Below are 18,919 nucleotides of genomic sequence, written 5' to 3'. Positions count from 1 at the left end.
TGAACTAATTTAAACCAACTAATCCTCAACCTGAACCTCCAGAGGGAATTAAAATCATTTTAGCACATTTTCCAATATATTGCTATCACATTTTAAAGCATTTTGAGCCTGTGTAAAGCTCATATCTATTCTCCTCTAAGCTGGCTGGGAAACTGGAACTCTGTATTACATTGTGATTGTATACCTGAACTGTGTGCTCTTCCTTCCATCTCCTTACATTGTATAGGGGGGGTGAATTGCCACAAAGGGAAAGTGATTACCTTTTCTTTTGTGAAACCATCTCAGTTTATCTTCTATACTGCATTTCATTCATTCAACCTTGCATTTCCTTGAACCCTATAAAGCATTCTCTACCACATTATTCTTCGGTCCCTATTTACCAGTGTGCTACCTTATCCATTTCATGTCAACTCCTTCGTGATTATAAAGAAGTGGGCTAGTGCCAGATCCTCTGTTGTTAATCTTTATCATATCAGATTAAGTGTGATATTCAATTATTAATTTATTATAAAGTGTGATATATATATATATATATATATATATATATTGTTTAAATTCTCAAATAAACCTTTTAACTTGCAAAACAGAACTACTTCTTGGCTCAGTGGGGTCAGGGGGATTCCAAGAGAGGGGTGTTATATAGGGGAAGTCATCCAGAATGCATGAACTGGACATAAAGATATATCAATAAGGGTTTCCATTCAGTATCCCAGACTAGGCATTGACTTAGCTGTAGTGTTGAATTGAATCCTTTTACAAATTGGGGGCTCGTAGCCGGGGATTCCGGATTAGATCTATCACTTGTGCAGATTAATACAGTGTGCCAGCTGACCAGATACACATATCCGGTCGGATCACCACGCTGTGTTACGCTGTAAAGCACTCCTCAAAGGAACGCTCTAAGGAAAAGGTCTGTTTTGCAAAAAAATAAAAAATAAAATACAAACTTCTGTAAGTCAGGAAGGAACTCAAATTCCAGAATGACGACCTTGGTAGATATGAAAATAGCCAGAGAGCACTTCTTACATAAGCTATTTGTGAGAGGTGAGTGGACCCATCAGGACCAGACGGTCTGGTTGCAAGCAATCGCACCCCAGATCACGGAAACAGGGTCAGATATATGGAGAGACCAGGGTCCCTTACATGTGGCCCTGAGTGAACTATATATGTCCTCTAAGGCCAAGGATGAGCACAACAAGATTGCCAGGGTAGCGGCATATTTAGATTTACATATGGGAGCCATGCAGGACAAATGTGCTGAAGGCCAAGATCTGGCGAGTAGGCAACTGCTGGCATTACAGAAGGCCCAATCTGATCTGGACTCTTCTGAGCAGAGGCTGCAGAGGAGCCAGGAGTCAGAAAATGATAGTAGGCAGTATATCATTAAAATAAAGGAGGACATGGATATACTGCAACAGGAAAAGGCTGACCAGGATACTAGATTTCTGGCCCTGCAGAAGGAGCACCAAGACAGTTTGGACTCCTTACTGCAGAGCCAGAAAAAGCTGGAGCAACAATTAGACTTTAACAGGGCATGCACGGAGCAGGTAGCCACCCTGCAAAGTCATCTAGATAGAGTGAAGGCAGAGAGCAACAAGCTGATTTTGAAAGACCTGGATACCCAGGTAGAGTTTGATGAAGAACGCCAGAAAGCTGGTGCCTTTCAAAGGCAGAGGGACGACCTGGCGGCACAAATGCAGGCTCTTAGCCAGGAAAGAGACGCCTTAGGCCAGGAAGTCTGCCATTTAAAAGAAAAACAGAAGAAAATCACTTGGCCCTCCAGGGGCTGGGTGACCTCCAAAAAGAACACCAGAACTTGTTAGAACACACCAGGAGGGTGGAGGATGCTCTGGCAAGAAAGGAGCAGGCCAATAGGGACACAGCTCAGGAGGTAACCCTCCTGCAGCAAAAACTGGCCCAGTGCTCCAGGACCAATCAGGAGGCACAGAGAGAGAATGAGGCTCTCTGCCAGCACAATGATAGACTCCAACAACAGGTAGCGATGCAGGAGAGACTGATAGTCTAGTAAGGCCTTAACTGAGGAACTGATGGCGCAGGCTCTTGCATTGCAACAGGGAGCAGGGGCGGATAGAGATGAGGTTCGCTGGGAAAGAGAAACTCCTGAGCATAGCCCCAGGAGCCCTAGTACCAGAGGCCTTTACCTCTCTCAGTCCCTGGACTCTGCCACCCCATGTCCCCTGGCGCACATGAGCACAGGGCCACAGGGATGGCAGATTACTATCCAGCCAGAAGCATGGGGCTCATAGGCCAGTACCACCCAGGAATGGAGGGGCGGGCATCCGGGTATGGGCACCCAAGCACAGTGCAATTTAATGGGGAACCCCAGGAGAGTAGGCCCATTAAGGGCATCCTGAAAACCTCTGCCCAGTTAGGTCAGTGGGGGGGGGTACCCATCAAATCCTGGCAGAAAGGAGGGATCTGAAGACTCCTCTGAGCGGTACAGGACACAGGAGACCAGGTCCCCACATTCTGCCAGCCATTCCCAGGCTCGCAGAATCCGGGAAAACCTGGAAGAACAGACGGGAACCTCTGGGAGCAGTGCCTCTGAGTCAGAAGATGAATGGACCAGGGTTACCCGGACCAAAAGGGCCAATAAGACAAAAAGGGCCTTGCTTAAGGACCCCTTAAAGCAGATTAAGGCAATCAGGAGCGTCATCACGCCTTATCATAAGAACGCCAAGTATTCTGTTTGGGAGCACTTAGAGTTGTTTGAGCAAATGATGGAGACTTTCCATTTGAAGGACAGCCAAAGCTGTATTCAATATGTAAAGTGGACCTTCTCCCCGGAATACTCCAGTTTCTTTGCGGGGCTGGAGGACCAAAATCATTTAAGATGGTCCACCTATAAGGCGGCCATCTTGAAACATTTTTCTACTCATAGAAATCCTCAAGAGGCTCACAAGGCAGCCTACAATTTACAATGTGGGGAGGATCAGGCCCCACAAGAATTTGTGCAGGAGTTAAAGCGTGCTTTTGCACAGACCACAAGAAGGGTGCGCACGGATAGCAGAGAATTTATTAATACGTTTTTCCATGCCTTGCCCAAATACATAATGACCCTGCTCGTGAGGGATTTTCACGAGAAAAGACCTTTAGACTGGGTCATTGAACAGGCGACCCGGATCTATGAGGTGCAGAAGCCAATAGAAAATAAAAATAATGCGCCAAAAAAACCCCAAAGCCAACAACACCCCTGCTGCTGCCAAGGTGGCAGAGGTAAAGGTCACCCCCGTTTTAGATTTGGAGATGGGGGGGCCTAAAAACCTACCTGCAACTAATAATGCTAGGCCCAGAAGGTCCTCGGGCCAGTCACAGACAGGGGGCCAGGGAGGCAGCCCCACAAATGGGGTCCCTCGCTCTCCTGATTATGTAAGCCCCCGTTACAAGGGAAACGGACCCATCCTGGGTTATGTGTGGACTCCTCCAGCCCAAGGGGGGGATCCAGCCAAGCACCTAACCCAGAGAACTTCCCTCCCAACTTCTTACAGGAGGGCAGAAACTCACCAAACCCTGGGCAGAACTTCTTCCCCAGGTATCCACCCAACTTCCAGCCCCAAAATCCTCCACCCTTCTTTCCCCAATTCCCTGAGCCCAGACAACCGAATCTGGGAGAGGGGAGGCCAAGGGTGGAGGGGTATCCAAATCTTCCCAACCAGGGGTACTACCAAAGAAGGGATAGCTACCCTTCCCGGGATCAGCCCAGGGGAGAAAACAGGGCCCCGTATCAGCCTGAGCGGGTTTCCCAGTTAGAGCGCCAGGTTCAAAACATGGCGCGGATCTGGGTCACATACTGAGGGCTCAGCAGAACCCTCAGATCGGCATGCCGGCGCAGAACGCACCCAACTCTGGACCTGGTGCTCCAGAACAATGACGGGGGCAGCACTCCGATAACTCACCGGTTCCCAGGGAGGAGGCACAAGGGGAAGGGGGGTGTAAAGCCTTGGAGGAAGCTTCCTTCCTCACTTGTAAACAGCCCCTGGAAACCCAGGAACCGGAAACAAAATCTCCTGCCCCTGAAAGTCTGCCTCCTAAGGAGCAGAGGGGGTGTAGGAGAAACAAAAGACCCAAACAGACACAGTTTGAGGAGGAGGTACAGATCTTCCAATTTGAGGGAGAGGGATCTTCAGAGGATCCTGGAAAAAGGATCTTCTCCTTCAGAGAGGGGGGGAACTCCTCCCAAAGAAAAATGGGTCCCTAGGGATGCAAATCCAGACTGGGGAGATGTGGAGACTGAGCTACCGCCGCCCACCATCTCATCCCAGAACCAACCGCAAGAAAATCCCCTGGTTCAAACCCATCCTGATGACTGCCTCCAAAAAGGACGGGGCGTCCCAGAACCGGAACCAGGGGAACCCACAATGGCTCTGATCTCCAGTTGCCAACTTTTTCTTTCAGATTCCCAAAGCTCTCCACAGAAGTCTGCCCAAATTTCTTCTCTTGCAATGTCCAAAACCAGAAAATTAGCCCACCAGTTGTCCAAAAATGTATATTATCTGTGCCCCCTTGAGGAGAAGGAGGGAAGATACTATGCCCCGGTCCAAGTACAAGGGCAGGGTACAATTTTGGCGCTGGTGGACACGGGATCTCAAGCTACCCTTCTGTCCAGAAAGGCCTTTGATGAACTGAATGCAGGAAGGGGAGGGAATTACCAAATTCCTCTCACCTCACTTCCTGGACAACTCCAGAACTTTGACGGGAAGGAAATTCCCGTCGAGGGGACGGCAGATTTGGACATTAAAATTGGGCGACACAAGTTGAAACAACCGGTCATAGTTGTGACTCCAGAGGGCACCCCTTGTTTACTAGGGAATGACCTCCTGAGAAGGTTGTCACCCCTAATAGATTGTGATTGTGTAAACAAGGTCCTCTGGACCCAGACTAGCCGACCAATAAAATTAAAACAGAGTGTCAACCATGTTAGTTTAAACGGCACATGCCACATGGTTGAACAAAAATCTGACCAAGTAGAATTTCACTTCCAGAACAACCAAATTCCAGACGTGACAGTAATAGCAGTAGGACAACAGACTGGTGATGGGGGGTCCTCTCTATTTCTGAAAATCAACCTTCCTTCCAGTTTAAGGTGGTATTCCACACTGGAAGGAAACACCCTGAAATTCTTTACTAATCCACAATCAGAACCTCCCACTCCTATAGTCCAGAAAGATGTGAAATCAGCTCAGAGCCTGGCTGATATTCAGCAAATTGGAGAGCAGTTGTTCATCCCTGTTCAGTTAAATGATGGGAAGGACTCTGTTCTCGCTCGAGTGTGCGTGAACAATGGTAAGAGCTTCATCAGCGAAGCCATGTTTCGCCAACTCCCAAAAGATCCAGCCATTCCCACCTTCAAACTGATAGACAAATGGGAAATGGACCTGGAAGCACCTAATTCCAAACATCTCCTGCCAAGCAGGTGTATGCTCAAAATCTCCATTGGCAACAAGAGCATAGTCCACAATTGTTGGGTCGTGCGAGACGTCCCTGCCGCCTTTTACTTAGGCAGTGACATTCTCAATCGCTTTGCCATTAGTTTGGACCTAATAAACTTCAAAGCTTGGTCCCGATTAGCGGATAATCCCATGGGCTTTGATGATCCAGAAAAAGCATTTAGGTCAGCTCAATTGCTACCTTATGCAGTTGAAATTCAGATCAAAGAGGAAGTCACCATCCCAGAAAGGACCCGACAATTCTCCCTGGAAGTGAAAGCTAAAAGAGGACAACATTTGAAAAACCCTGATGCTTACATACATCTAAATGCTTCTCTCCAACAGCAAGGGTTAGGGGTAAACCCAACACCATTAGTCAACATAGAACATGACACCATTCTAATAGAGGTGGATAACAGCGACTTAAAGAGTATTACTCTAGCCGCAGGCACCATTATTGGAATGGCGGTTGATGACCGACATTTTTCCATTGATTTAGGTAATGAACTGTTAGGGACAATCCCCAAGGACTGCGTTGACAGTGACAGTGAGGACAATACAACACCAGACAGGATTTATACCCGGCATGGGGGGGAACTTCCTGGTGTACACTTCCTGCCCCTATGGTAAGGAAGATGTGACTTGTGACTTCAGGAGGGATGAGGTGATTTTCCAGGTCCATGAGGGCTGCCTTTCCAACCTGAAGCCTCCAGTCCAAATCAGCACTCTGACCAGGGACTTCTCCACCCAGCTGGAGGAGGCCGCGGAGATAGCCAAACCAGAAGTCTTTCCAGGCTTCAGGCAGATGGTGGAAGAGAGAGTCAACCTAGCTGACGCCTGTGTGACTGTGGAACAAAAGCAAAAGTTGAAACTAGTTTTCTTGGATTTCCAAGATCTCTTTGCAGTAGACTCATATGACTGTGGCCGCACTGACATCCACACAACAACAATCCCCACGGACCCTGGCATGACTCCTGTGTTTGTGAAGCAATATCGCTTGCCTCTCGCATCAATGGAGTCCCTTACTGAAATAATTAAGAACCTTGAGTCCCGGGGAATAATCCGTCCAGTCCACAGCACCTTCAATAATCCGGTGCTGGGAATATTGAAGCCAAACGGCCAGTGGAGACTCTGCGCCGACCTCAGGGAGCTCCACAAACGGGTCCATACTTCCCGATGGCCTCTGCCCTACATTGACCAAGGGCTGGCCCAGATCCAGGGTCACAGGTATTCACTGCAATAGACCTGACCAATGGATACTGGACTGTGCCTGTCAGTAGGGAGGACCAATACAAGCTGGCTTTTACCTTTGGGGGCCAGCAGTACACATGGACCCGGACTCCCTTCGGATACCTTAACTCCGGTAATGAGTTCAATATTTTCCTACATAAGGCCATGCCCGACCTGGGTGCGAGGGGTAACCTGGCTTATGTAGATGATGTCCTCATCAAAAGTTCATCTGTGGAGGAACACATAGCGGAGATCCGTTATGTTCTGACACAGTTGAGGGCCGCCGGAGCAAAACTTTCCTTTCAGAAAGCACAGTGGTGTCGAACCCGTGTTAATTTCTTGGGGCATGAGATTACTCCTCAGGGTCTCTGTCCCCAAGAAAAGAAAGTGGAAGCACTTCAGAAACTGATAGACCCCACAACTCTGCGGGAACTAAGGAGCCTCCTTGGGCTGACTAATTACAGCAGAAAGTTCATTGAGGGCTACGCAGAGATCACCAGACCCCTGATTCATCTCCTGAAGGGGGGGGTCAAGTGGGAATGGGGTCCAGAACAAGCTGAGGCAGTAAAACAACTCAAAAGAAGCCTCTCACAAGCGCCTTGCCTAGTTTACCCTGTCAGAAACAAGGAGTTCTTCCTGGAGACGGGGTTCTCTAATACGTGCTTGACGGCAGTATTATACCAAAAGCATGATGAGGTCAATAAAGTAATCTCCTATGCGAGCAAAACTTTATCCTTTGTGGAGGAAAAATTCAACGATTGTGAGAAGGCGACGGTGTGGGCATTGAAGAATTACCGCCCGTTTATCCAGGGGGAACACATCATAGTGGAGACTCCACACCAGCCTCTGCAATATCTCCAAAGTGACAGAATCCGGGCCGGAAATGTGAGTAATTCCCGAATTACTTCCTGGATTCTGTGAATGCAAGGCTTTCCTGTGGAGGTCAGATATGGCCAAAACAAGAAGAGTCCCCTCGCGCAAGGTCTGGCTGACTTGCACGATTGTGCCAGAGAAAACTGTCTCGAGGACGAAAGTCTAAAAATAAAGGACAACATGGCGGCATACCTTAATTCCCCCCCACAAAGTCTTTGAAGAAGACAAGTGTGAGGGAATGCCCACTGTGTATGTGGCTGGATGCTCTTACCATGTTGACAACGACGGGGAGAAAGAACTGGTGGCCGGCGTAGGGAATGCATGGGTGAATGAGTCCCCAGAACCCTCCGCTGGATACAAAATTGGTCCCCGAAGTAGTCAGGTGGCAGAATTTATGGCTGTGCATCAGGCCATCCTCACTGCTGTCCAGCATCAACTCCACGAACTGGTCATAATCACAGATTCGGATTATGTACGGAACGGGTTCGTGGAGCACCTGGTTAATTGGAAACCCAGAGGCATGTTATGTGCTAACAACAAACCCTTGAAACATGGGAAGTTGATCCAAAACATTGATGATCTGGTCACCTCGAAAGGAATGACCATCTATTGGAAAAAGATCAAGGGTCATTCCAAAGTAGAGGGACCAGACAAAACTGGAAATGACTTAGCTGATCAGCTGGCCAAAACCGGGGCCATCCAAGGGGATCTAATTGAGATTGAGTCCCTGTTGGGGGAAATCCAGGTCACTGCTATCACTAGGTCCTAGACAAATGCTCACAACGACCTTTCAATTGCACAATGGAGTAAGTAGACCCCTGATGCTGATTTGATTACCGCTCAGAAGGGGGATCCAATTATTGGTAAGTTTTACCAACTCCTTGAGGACCCTGAGAACTTTCCCCTGACGGATACCGATTATATTGGGAAAGAGGACCTAAGAGTGTTGATGAAATGTCCAAAAATGTTCCGAATCCAAGACGGTTTGCTGGTAAGGAAATCCAAAGCTGGCCACGATCAGTGGGTGGTTCCTACCTCATTCCGAAGCCTGATGTTAAGTCACGCCCATGATGCGGCCACCGCCGGTCATAGGGGGTTTCACACAACACTGGAAATCTTAAGAGAGGTTGCATACTGGCCACACATGGGGCAGGACCTTGACCAATACTTGAAGGGGTGTCTTGTGTGTGCGCAATTTCAGCCGACGTCCCTCACACCGCGCGCCTCTCCAAAAGCGGGGGATGACACTGCCATGGTCAGATTTACAGATCGACTTTGTAGGCCCTGTGATTCGCTCTGCTAGGGGGAATAAGTACATGTTGACTGTGACATGCTTGTTTACCAAGTGGGTGGAATGTCTCCCAGCCCCAAACTGCAAGGCAGAAAACGCAGCTGCCCTGATGATTAACCACATCTTTTCCCGTTTCGGTCTACCTCAAAGGATTGAGTCAGACAGGGGTAGCCACTTCACCAGTGAAGTAATGACAAAGATGTGGGAGATACTGGGGGTCAAAAGGAAGTTGCATATTGCTTACCGGCCAGCTTCTTCTGGGGCAGTAGAGAGATATAACCGAACCATTGTGAGCATACTAAAAAAGTTTGTGGCAGATTCTGGGCCAAGTTGGGATATCCGATTACCTCTGGTCCTAATGGCCATCAGATCTACCCCTTCATCTGCAACCAAAATGTCACCATTTGAGTTGATGACTGAGCGCAAGATGGTGCTTCCTCAGCATTTGCTCTACAGGACCCAAGAGCAGACCCTAATAAATGCCTCCACAACTCACAAGTATGTGGAGAATTTAAGGAAACACCTGCAACATGCTTTTGCTTATGCTCAGCGGAATCTAGAAAGACCCACTATGACCTGAAGACTTCCAGGAAGGAATATCAGGTGGGGGACCGGGTCTATCTATACAATTTCCAAAGGAACCAGGCCAAACAGCGAAAATGTTTGCCTACATGGAAGGGACCCTTTGAGATTATAGACAAAATCTCCCCTGTGGCCTACAAGATCCGCATCCCCAAAGGCGGTTTGGCAGAGGGGGGAAGACAAGTGGGTCAACATAAACCAGTTGAAGTGTTGCCATCCCAGGCACACTCTGCAACAACTGGAGGAATCCTCTGGAATCCTAGAGGGTACTGTCTCAGATTAATTTAGTTCTAACTTAAAATATCCTACATATCGCCTATCAAATTCTGAGTTTCTCAATGTGGGCGTTTTCGTTTTTGAATGCAAAAAGAAATGTGCATGTCCATATGTTTTGACTATAAATTTATATGCCACCCCACTATATCAATGGTGGGGGAAAAATGTCAATGAATAGGTATTGCCGCTCTTCCTTTGTCGTCCTAGGAGAAAGAAAACCTCGAGACTGGCCAAGGAGGACGATCCGGAGACCGGGAGCAGAGACGCGAGGGGCCCGGGGTACCGCCCAATATTCCCATCAGGACCGGCAAGGAGAACCGATCGATCAGTACCGGATGGAGGAAAAGATGCTGAACTGTGCCATTTGCAGAATTGGAAGAAGATTATGCGGACAGACCAGTGCATGGGTCAAAACCCTTGTGCACCCGACTCCCCATCGACTCAAATTCAAAGGGCAGTCACGTGGGGGGATTTGTTGGGTGTCCTGACCCACGTTTGAGCTATCATGCTGCAACATTTGGTGCTGTGGGCCTAGAAAATCCAAGATGGCCAAAAAGCCCACAAGTGCGCCAGAATCCAGGAGAACCACGCAGTTTGTGCGCACACCAAAATGGTTACCTAACTTGCCACCCACCAGTGTAAAGAAAGATCTTTGTTAACAAAATCCACTGTTACTGATGCCAAAAAGTTGCTGAAATCGTGGCTCATTGGACCACTTTAAAGATTCAACCCTTTTGTGGGGTTCCACATAACCATCTTACTGTAAGGAGCCCCATCAAAACAACGTTAAGCAAGGATTATTTACTACCATGTAAGAACCATTCCTGTTTAGAATGCATTAATCCAAGAAAGATCCCAAAATTGCATGCAGTACCAACAAAATCCTCAAGGCGGTGCTAGCGGTCTAAACTCTGACAGGAGAACTGAGTGCAGTTGCTGACAAAGGGATTTGACTCAGCTGACTTCAAAGGCTGCATTTTAATTAAAAATTAGCCACCTGCTGTTCCCAGAGGCCTGAAGCCTGGGAAACCCTCTCACCTCCAGAGATTCACACCAGGAGTTAGAATCTCACATGACCTCTTGATTGATTGAAGGCAGACTGGCTGGGAGCCTCCTGGAGACCACACAATAGGCTCTTGCAATTGAATAGGATATGTTGATTTTGACTGTTTCCTGTCAACAAAGGCCTGCCTGCCAGAAGACACATGTGACTGACCCACCCAAGTCTTGGAGGCGGACTCCAACACTCTGAGAACTGAATTGAAAGCAAAATATATATTTTACAGAAACACTGATAACTCTTTGTAATCAAATGACAGAAATGTATAACTTTGAGAGCCTTAATTTAAAAAAATGTACCTTCAATTCAAGCCCAAACTCCAATTTGTGTGATGTTCTGGGGCAAAACCCTGCTATTTATGTATACTACAGACTCTGTGTTTAAGCTAGAGACATGTTAATTTACTGGAGTATGTATGGACAGGCCGTGTACATGTGTACAAATCTGGAGAAAAATCTGATGTTGCAAAACCACTAAAAAGCACAAAATATTGCCATTTCTGAATGCAAGCCTCCAGGAAGAGCAGAGTTGAACAGGGGCTACCATCAGTAAATGCATGATGGGTGCATGTAATTTCAAACCACTGTGTAGCTATGAAATATGTCTTTTTGATCAAATATAGATTGTGTGTAATTTGACAGGGGAGTGTCCTTTCTGCAAGCCATTAAATGACATCGCTCTGACACTCCACTTCTTTTCCCCAATCAAGAGAGAAAGGAAAGCTTGACCAATGGGCAGTTGGGAGAGGGGCTGGCTAGTGATGCTGCACGCACACCCACTTTCAAAACACATAAAAGCAGAAAGTCAGGACATTCAATTCCATTTGCTGCAACGCGCTCTGCCGGACCACACAACATCCAGAAGATACTAGATTCAACACTTAGACTTTAAAACTCCAAAGAACTTGATTCAGAACTCAAAGCAAGGGCCTAAACCCACAAACTGAGAACTCTTCTCAGTGGGCCTCAGCATCCAGCAAACCTAACAGCGATAGCAGCATCCAGGAGCCGTGCAGATCAGCGCTGGGTCCAGAGAAAGCTGTGCAGAAAGATCCAGAAGCAGTGCTGTACCCAGAGAAAGCAGAGCAGTATCCAGAACCAGAGGCAGAGCAGAGCTGACCCAGACCGCTGTTCGCAGAACTAGAGAGCTGACCCAGACGCTGTGCGCAGAAACCGTCCGTGGCGAGGCCTATTTTAAAATATATTGTGAGTACCTAGCAGAACTGTGCAGAACCAATCTCTTAGTTAAAATAATATAATTCAATCTATTTTAATCTAACCAGAACTGTCTCCTAGAAGTTGTCCCTTGTCATTTTGCAAAACTGTCACCTGTCATTTGCAAAGCTGTCACCTGTCATTTTCTAGTTGCAAGCTGTAACTTGTCACTTTGAACTTTTAAAATTTCAAATCTGAAAAACGACCTTTACCATATCGCTCATATCTCCGTGAACGTTTGTCTTAGAGTTCTCTGAAGCTGGGAATCTTGGCTTTTCAACAAACCTAGAATCGCATTCCTACTCCCTATACTTTTGCCGCAATCGCGAAAAACGCACTCGTGAATTTGCCGCGATTTGCAAATTTCTGCACGTGTGAAAACAGCAGCTTGCTAAAGTAAGCCTGAACTAATTTAAACCAACTAATCCTCAACCTGAACCTCCAGAGGGAATTCAAATCATTTTAGCACATTTTCCAATATATTGCTATCACATTTTAAAGCATTTTGAGCCTGTGTAAAACTCATATCTATTCTCCTCTAAGGTGGATGGGAAACTGGAACTCTGTATTACATTGTGATTGTATACCTGAACTGTGTGCTCTTCCTTCCATCTCCTTACATTGTATAGGGGGGGTGAATTGCCACAAAGGGAAAGTGATTACCTTGTCTTTTGTGAAACCATCTCAGTTTATCTTCTATACTGCATTTCATTCATTCAACCTTGCATTTCCTTGAACCCTATAAAGCATTCTCTACCACATTATTCTTCGGTCCCTATTTACCAGTGTGCTACCTTATCCATTTCATGTCAACTCCTTCGTGATTATAAAGAAGTGGGCTAGTGCCAGATTCTCTGTTGTTAATCTTTATCATATCAGATTAAGTGTGATATTCAATTATTAATTTATTATAAAGTGTGATATATATATATATATATATTGTTTAAATTCTCAAATAAACCTTTTAACTTGCAAAACAGAACTACTTCTTGGCTCAGTGGGGTCAGGGGGATTCCAAGAGAGGGGTGTTATATAGGGGTAGTCATCCAGAACGCATGAACTGGACATAAAGATATATCAATAAGGGTTTCCATTCAGTATCCCAGACTAGGCATTGACTTAGCTGTAGTGTTGAATTGAATCCTCTTACAGGGGTGAGTGCAGGGCGCTGAGGCAAGTGCAAGAGAGGACTGGTGGGGTGCCAGGGACCTGTGAGACTTTGAGGTACACCAGGTGGCCAGTCAGCAAGCTGTAGAGAAAAGGAGGGAGAGAGCGAGAGAGAAGGAAGAGGAGAAAAGGAAGGTCTTAAGGAGTTTCCGGAACTTAAGGAGATCAGGCTCAAGACGGAGGTTGGCGGGGGGGCTATTCCAGAGGGAGTCCCCTGCTGAGGATAAGTATCTCCATCCAAATCTCTGCTTGGAGAACCGGCTCATTCGCAGAAGGTTGGAGGTAGATGAGTGGAGGACTCGGGAGGGACAGTATTTAGGTGGGCAACGTTGCAGATAGGTAGGTTCAAGGCTCCAGAAAGCCTTGTGGACAATGAAGAGGGTCTTCAACTCGATCCTTGCAGCCACAGGGAGCCAGTGAAGGGATTTCAGTGCCAGAGAGATGCAGTCGCTGGTCTTGAGGCCAAGGATAAATCTTGCGCTTCTGTTCTAGATGAGTTGCAGAGGGCGCAGGGCAGAAGCAGGGAGGTTGAGGAAGAGGCTGTTGCAGTAGTCCAACCTAGAGAGAACCAGGGCTCTGGAGACAGAGCTGCTGGGGGAAATTGAGAAAAGGTAGAGTACCTCTGAGGAGGTCTAGCTGATAGACTTTTTAGCGATGTCAGAAATGTGAGAGGAGATGGACAGAGTGGAGTTGAAGATCACTCCAAAGTTTTCAGCCTTGCAGGTGGGTGCAGGCACAGGGCCAAGGGAGGCTGGCCAGAGTGAAAGTAGGAAGGCGGGAGCAGGGGTGACTGAGTAGCGGACAGTCGGATATGAGCGAGGAGGAGGAGGCGACTGAGGGTAGCCTGAAAGATAGTCGTGTGTCACACGCGTAGCACTGGAAATAAGAGGAGAAAGTGGCAATCACACGTGCCAAGGGAGCCATATCGACGTTGAAGAACCAGGGGGATAAGTTAGATCCCTGAGGTATGCCATAGGTTGAGAGAGCGATAGTTCAGAGAAAGGCTCCGAGTTCCACCTGGGATGGGCGTCAGAGAGAAAGGTGGTTAACCACACCAGAGCCTGAATTGTGATTCCCAGGGTGTCACAGAGCCGTGCAATCAGGATGTTGTGGTTAACTGTGTCAAAGGCAGAGGAGAGGTCAAGGAAAATGAGGACAGAGGGAGTGTTAGTGTCAAGTTTGAGAGCAGTTCTTCACAGGTGTTCAGAAGAGCAGTTTCCATGCCTCTGGATACTCTAAAACAGACTGATGGTCGTGGAAGCACCCAAAAGATTCAGTGTGGAGGGTCAGCTGAGAGATAGCCAACTTCTCCAGGAGCTTGCCCAGGAAAGGAGTGATAGAGATCGGGCGGTAGTTTGCCAGAATGGACGGGTCGACAGAGGGTTTCTTGAGCAGATGGTGCACAAGGGAGTACTTAAGAGCCGTTGGGAAAACTCCAGTGGAAAAGGAGAGATTGCAGAGATCAGCCAAGGCTCGGGCGAGGGAATCAATGTCGTCCTTAATGGTTTTGGAGGGGAAGGGGCGACCTGTTTGGATGAGGCCTTCATGGACCGGACTTGTCTGGCGACCTCAGCGGGTGAGACGGGTGAGGGGGAAGAGAGGGGAAGTGGTGGGGGGGGGCAAAAGACGCTCCAGTGTAGGTGTATGTTGTGGTGTGGAAGGGAGGGAGGGAGGAAAGGATGTCTTCGGTTTTTGTGATGAAGTGTGCAGCCAGGGCAGAGCAAAGGTCCTGGGTGGGTGTGACAGAAGAAGAGGCTGCTTCAGAATTGGTCAGTTCCTTACAGACTGAAAAGGTTGGCGGTGTTGCTTAATACCACGGAGATGCAGGCTTGAATTAAAGGCTCTTTTCTTGGTGCGGATGCAGAGTCGATATCATCTTTGAAGGAGGCGGCAGGCCAGTTTGTCAGAGAGTTCGCCCGACAAATTCCATTTCCGCTCAGCTGCCCTACACTTGCGTTTTAGGACTGCCAGTCGTACCAAGTGTTGCATTTTTTGGGAGACTTCCAAAGGACCCTCATGACATGACATTTTGTAAAGCTCAGGAAATATTATGTTACCACAGGTTGACAGAGCCTTTGAGCCACATATGGAAGTACTGTGGTTTAGGCGGACCGAGAGCGCTCTCTCCTGGGAAGCAAGCGGTAGAACCACCCACACTGAGTGAGGACTGCAGTCTGCAGGGGCGGCCGTAGGCTCCAGGCTGGCCACTGCCCCCCACAGTAGTTCTGCTCTCAGCCCCTGATGCCCTGCGCCCCCAGCCATGGAGCCCCGGGGACGGGTGACGGCGCTGAGCCTGGCACTGGGCCTCGTCTCGCTGGCGGCGGTGTTATGTGGAACCCATTCTTGAGCCGCCACATAGCTCTTCAATGCAGTTTTTCAGCATGTGTGTTCTGTAAGTAAGCACGTTTAACGTGGGTTTGCGCACGGGTACATCTACTTACTTGGTTGGCAGTGTAGTTGTTACGGCACCTCAGTCCAGGGGTCCTCCTCACCTGTCCTGACTCCTGTGTCATGGTCGTCACACTGCACTGCAGCATTCATACCATTGAGTTGACGATTGGATCGGTCAAGGGGGCACTTGTGGTGCTTGGTGGTGTGCTAATGCACATTGCACAGGTGCCAGCGCTGCCACCATGCCCATTCACCCATCGTGACCCGCCCCCAAGTCCCAACCTTCACTGCGCCACCTGGTCTGCTGCTGCAGCCAGCCTTACTGCAGACAGTAACTAACAGGACCGGTGCTATCACCAGGCAAGGCAGTAGTGTGGGGGTGTTAAAAAAAAAAAAGCATTTTGCAGCTCTAAAATTTCCAACATATAGGCAAGCGCCTAACCTTGCCTAGTGATAGCACCGGCCCTGGGCAACCTCCGGTTACACAGCAGGATCTCTGGTCGCTGGGAATCGTCTCAACCGCCTTTTCTTCATCATCCTCTTCAGTTTCAGCTCCATTGTTCGGCTATCTCTTCAGCTTCCAGGATCCGACTTGTATGAATGAACCCAGCCAATCAGAGAGCCATGTAACATTCAAACTTTGGGAGGTTGGCAGTCCTTTCAGAACAGCCAGCTGCCCAGTTTGAACTGGATTCTCACAGCCAAGCTGGAAGCCAAAGGGCAACAGAGTTTTGGACTCCTCCCTTGCTTCCCGCCTTCACAGACACTCTGGAGCCTAGGCTTGGAATCCATAGGATTCCACCCCAATGATAAAGTTAACACAAAGGATTAAGAAAGGAAGGCACTAGAAAGGACAGGGAACACTGAAATGGCGACAGGTGGGGAGAGGGGCCATTTTGGTAAAATGAGCACCCACCTGTGCCATTACCGGGGCCGTGGAAACTGCCTGCGGTAAAGGTACACTGAATTAGTTCAAATGCTCAGTGCCACAAGCCATTAAAGGTAAGTGTGTCCTTTTAACATAAATGTTAAATTTAGAATGTGAAGGGGGATACCCAGTATCCCCCGAGCACTCCACATAAGGTGAGGGGGTACTGGTTGTACCTAATGAAATGTAAAAGGGATCCAAAGATCCTGTCTACCCTTGGCAACTGTAGTTCTCGCAAGGTTAGCCAGAGAAAGTTAAAAAGGGGAGCCCGTTTTTATGCATTAGACTACTCATTGATGCCTCTAGAATTGTGATGCATACAGAAGAGAATTCCTCTGTATAAGCTTTGCCGAGATTTACAAGGTGTTCATAGTTCCTTCGTTTATTCACAGTAATTCAAAATGCTACCCCTTTCAAAAAGAGCTTATGACCAAGTGACTCTCCGATCTATTCCACTTTAGAAATACAGCATCAGTGACCCACCATGTGCATGTCTATTTTTTCAGCCATCATTATGAGATTCCTTAAGGCGCATCAAATGCGTTTTGCAAACATTCCATACTATTTTTAGAGCTGTTAATCAGATTGTCTATACAATTCTCTTCATCATGTATACATTCTGGTGTATCCTATCTCAAACCAGTTCTTACTGCACTTTGGGAGGGGGTGGGTGGCTATACTTTAAATTAAATCCAATCGAACCCGCCTTTCTTACCAATGACCAACTCTTTCTCATCATAGCACTGCCCACCCCCCCAACAAACAGTGAGTAGGTAGATGTATATAGTATAGGGTTAATCGTGCACAGATATAAAAAGGAGGATTGAGGAACATCTTAGCGTTGCACCCTTATCTCACTGTAAAACGCTTTTGTTTAGTGGCATTATTGACTTGTTAGTGAATGCAAATAATTGGTGTCCCTGATTTGTTAGGTTATGCTATTGGGTTTTATACCATGCTCTACTGCAATTTTCATTGTCACATGTCTTTATGCGACCTGCAAAAATATGGGGCTGGATTTGGTTATTGGGGACGGAGGGAAAATTCAAGATAGCTTTACTGTTGCGTTACTACGTACATTTCAGAAGTAGTGGTTTCAGGAGTGGAGCCTACTGTGCCAGTAGTTCAATGATTATCCAGTTGGGACTATGATAAACACGTTGAATGGAAAGCTGAATGGTTTGGATACTTGATGACTGTCGGTTGGATTGTCCAATTGCTCTGTGTGGGTGGCTTGGATGGTTTGTGTTATTAGTTGTTGGAAAGTAGAATTTGAGCATGCTATTGTGGGGAGCATAACCTCATTCAGAGGGGAATGTTTTTTTAACTCTTATTTTGAGTGAAATTAGATTTAAAAACTCTTTGGACACATGCATTTCTGTAGGGCAAAACGTACCATATTCCTAAAATATATACCATGTTACTCTTATATGTCAGATTTTCCCTATGTCACACATTTTGCCCGATTTCACCTGAGTTAAATCCTATCGCCCTTTTTTTGCACTCAACAATCAAGGCCCCCTTTTGTCCTTACCCTCCCTCTTCCTCTCACGCCACGGCCCTCCCAGACTTGGCCCATTGTCTCCTGACCTGCCCATATGTCATTTGTTTCCACCTTTCTTACCAAATTTCGCTCCAATTGATCCAAAACTGGCCACCAGTCTTTCCCCCTGGCACTCTCATTGCACCCAGAATGTTCCAATTGGTGCCTGTTACCCCCAATTTACTCACCTTGCTTTTAGAATACAATTTCCGGTTCTATGCCACCAGAATAACACCATGACCCCTTCCTTGCATGGCAGTGTACTCTCATTTGCTCTGGTCCTGAGCATGGTATGTTGGGCATGCTGAATGAGGGCCAAAGCCTTGCTGTGTGTGACACCTGTCGTGGGCAGGTATGAAAGTCCTGCACTGCTCAGCAGTTGTCACACAACAACAACTTCCTACCTTCAGCCCCCACCCCAATGTCCCAGCTTGAGCAGAAGGCTGAGTGTAGGGTCAGTGAGCTGACACCCTACTCCCAGTTGTGACTGGCAGCGGCACTATTGGTAAAGGACACTCTTTTTGTTGGGCTCTGTAATAGGTCTCCATTGGTGACGATAATGCTTCCAATGTCTGTCTGCTCTTTGCTGTGCATTCGCCAGGGGATAGGGGTGACTCATTGCCAGCAGAGTGCAGGGCTACAGGGAGTCAACATTCTTTGCATTTGCAAATACTCTGCATATTTTGTAATTGTTTGCAAATGCAAATATGTAGCTCATGTTGCTTAGCCCTTCTGCCAGGCCACACTGTGGCAAAGTTCCCTTATGCGTTTAATGAACGGGGTGACCACAGAGTTGTATCATTCTTAAGCCTAGCAAGAATAGTAAGTCAAGCGAGTGACACCTGTTTGAGGAAACTCTGTACAGTTGTTAATATTATGTATGCTTTGGCTGGAAGTGCTGATTGTCTGTTGATTTT

At 47.5% G+C, this 18,919-nt stretch overlaps 1 protein-coding gene across 3 annotated transcripts in view; it reads left to right on the top strand.

Annotated features, from left to right (window-relative positions):
- RNF144A (ring finger protein 144A) overlaps positions 1-18,919 on the top strand; it is a 670,385-nt gene that overhangs the window by 488,665 nt on the left and 162,801 nt on the right. The gene's annotated exons all lie outside the window — the stretch shown is intronic.

This window comes from Ambystoma mexicanum, chromosome 4p (genome assembly GCF_040938575.1).
Source record: "Ambystoma mexicanum isolate Mex_15411 chromosome 4p, UKY_AmexF1_1, whole genome shotgun sequence".
NCBI lineage: Eukaryota > Metazoa > Chordata > Amphibia > Caudata > Ambystomatidae > Ambystoma > Ambystoma mexicanum.
Note: the sequence above shows the minus strand (reverse complement) of the source record. Positions and strands in the feature narration are given on the sequence as shown.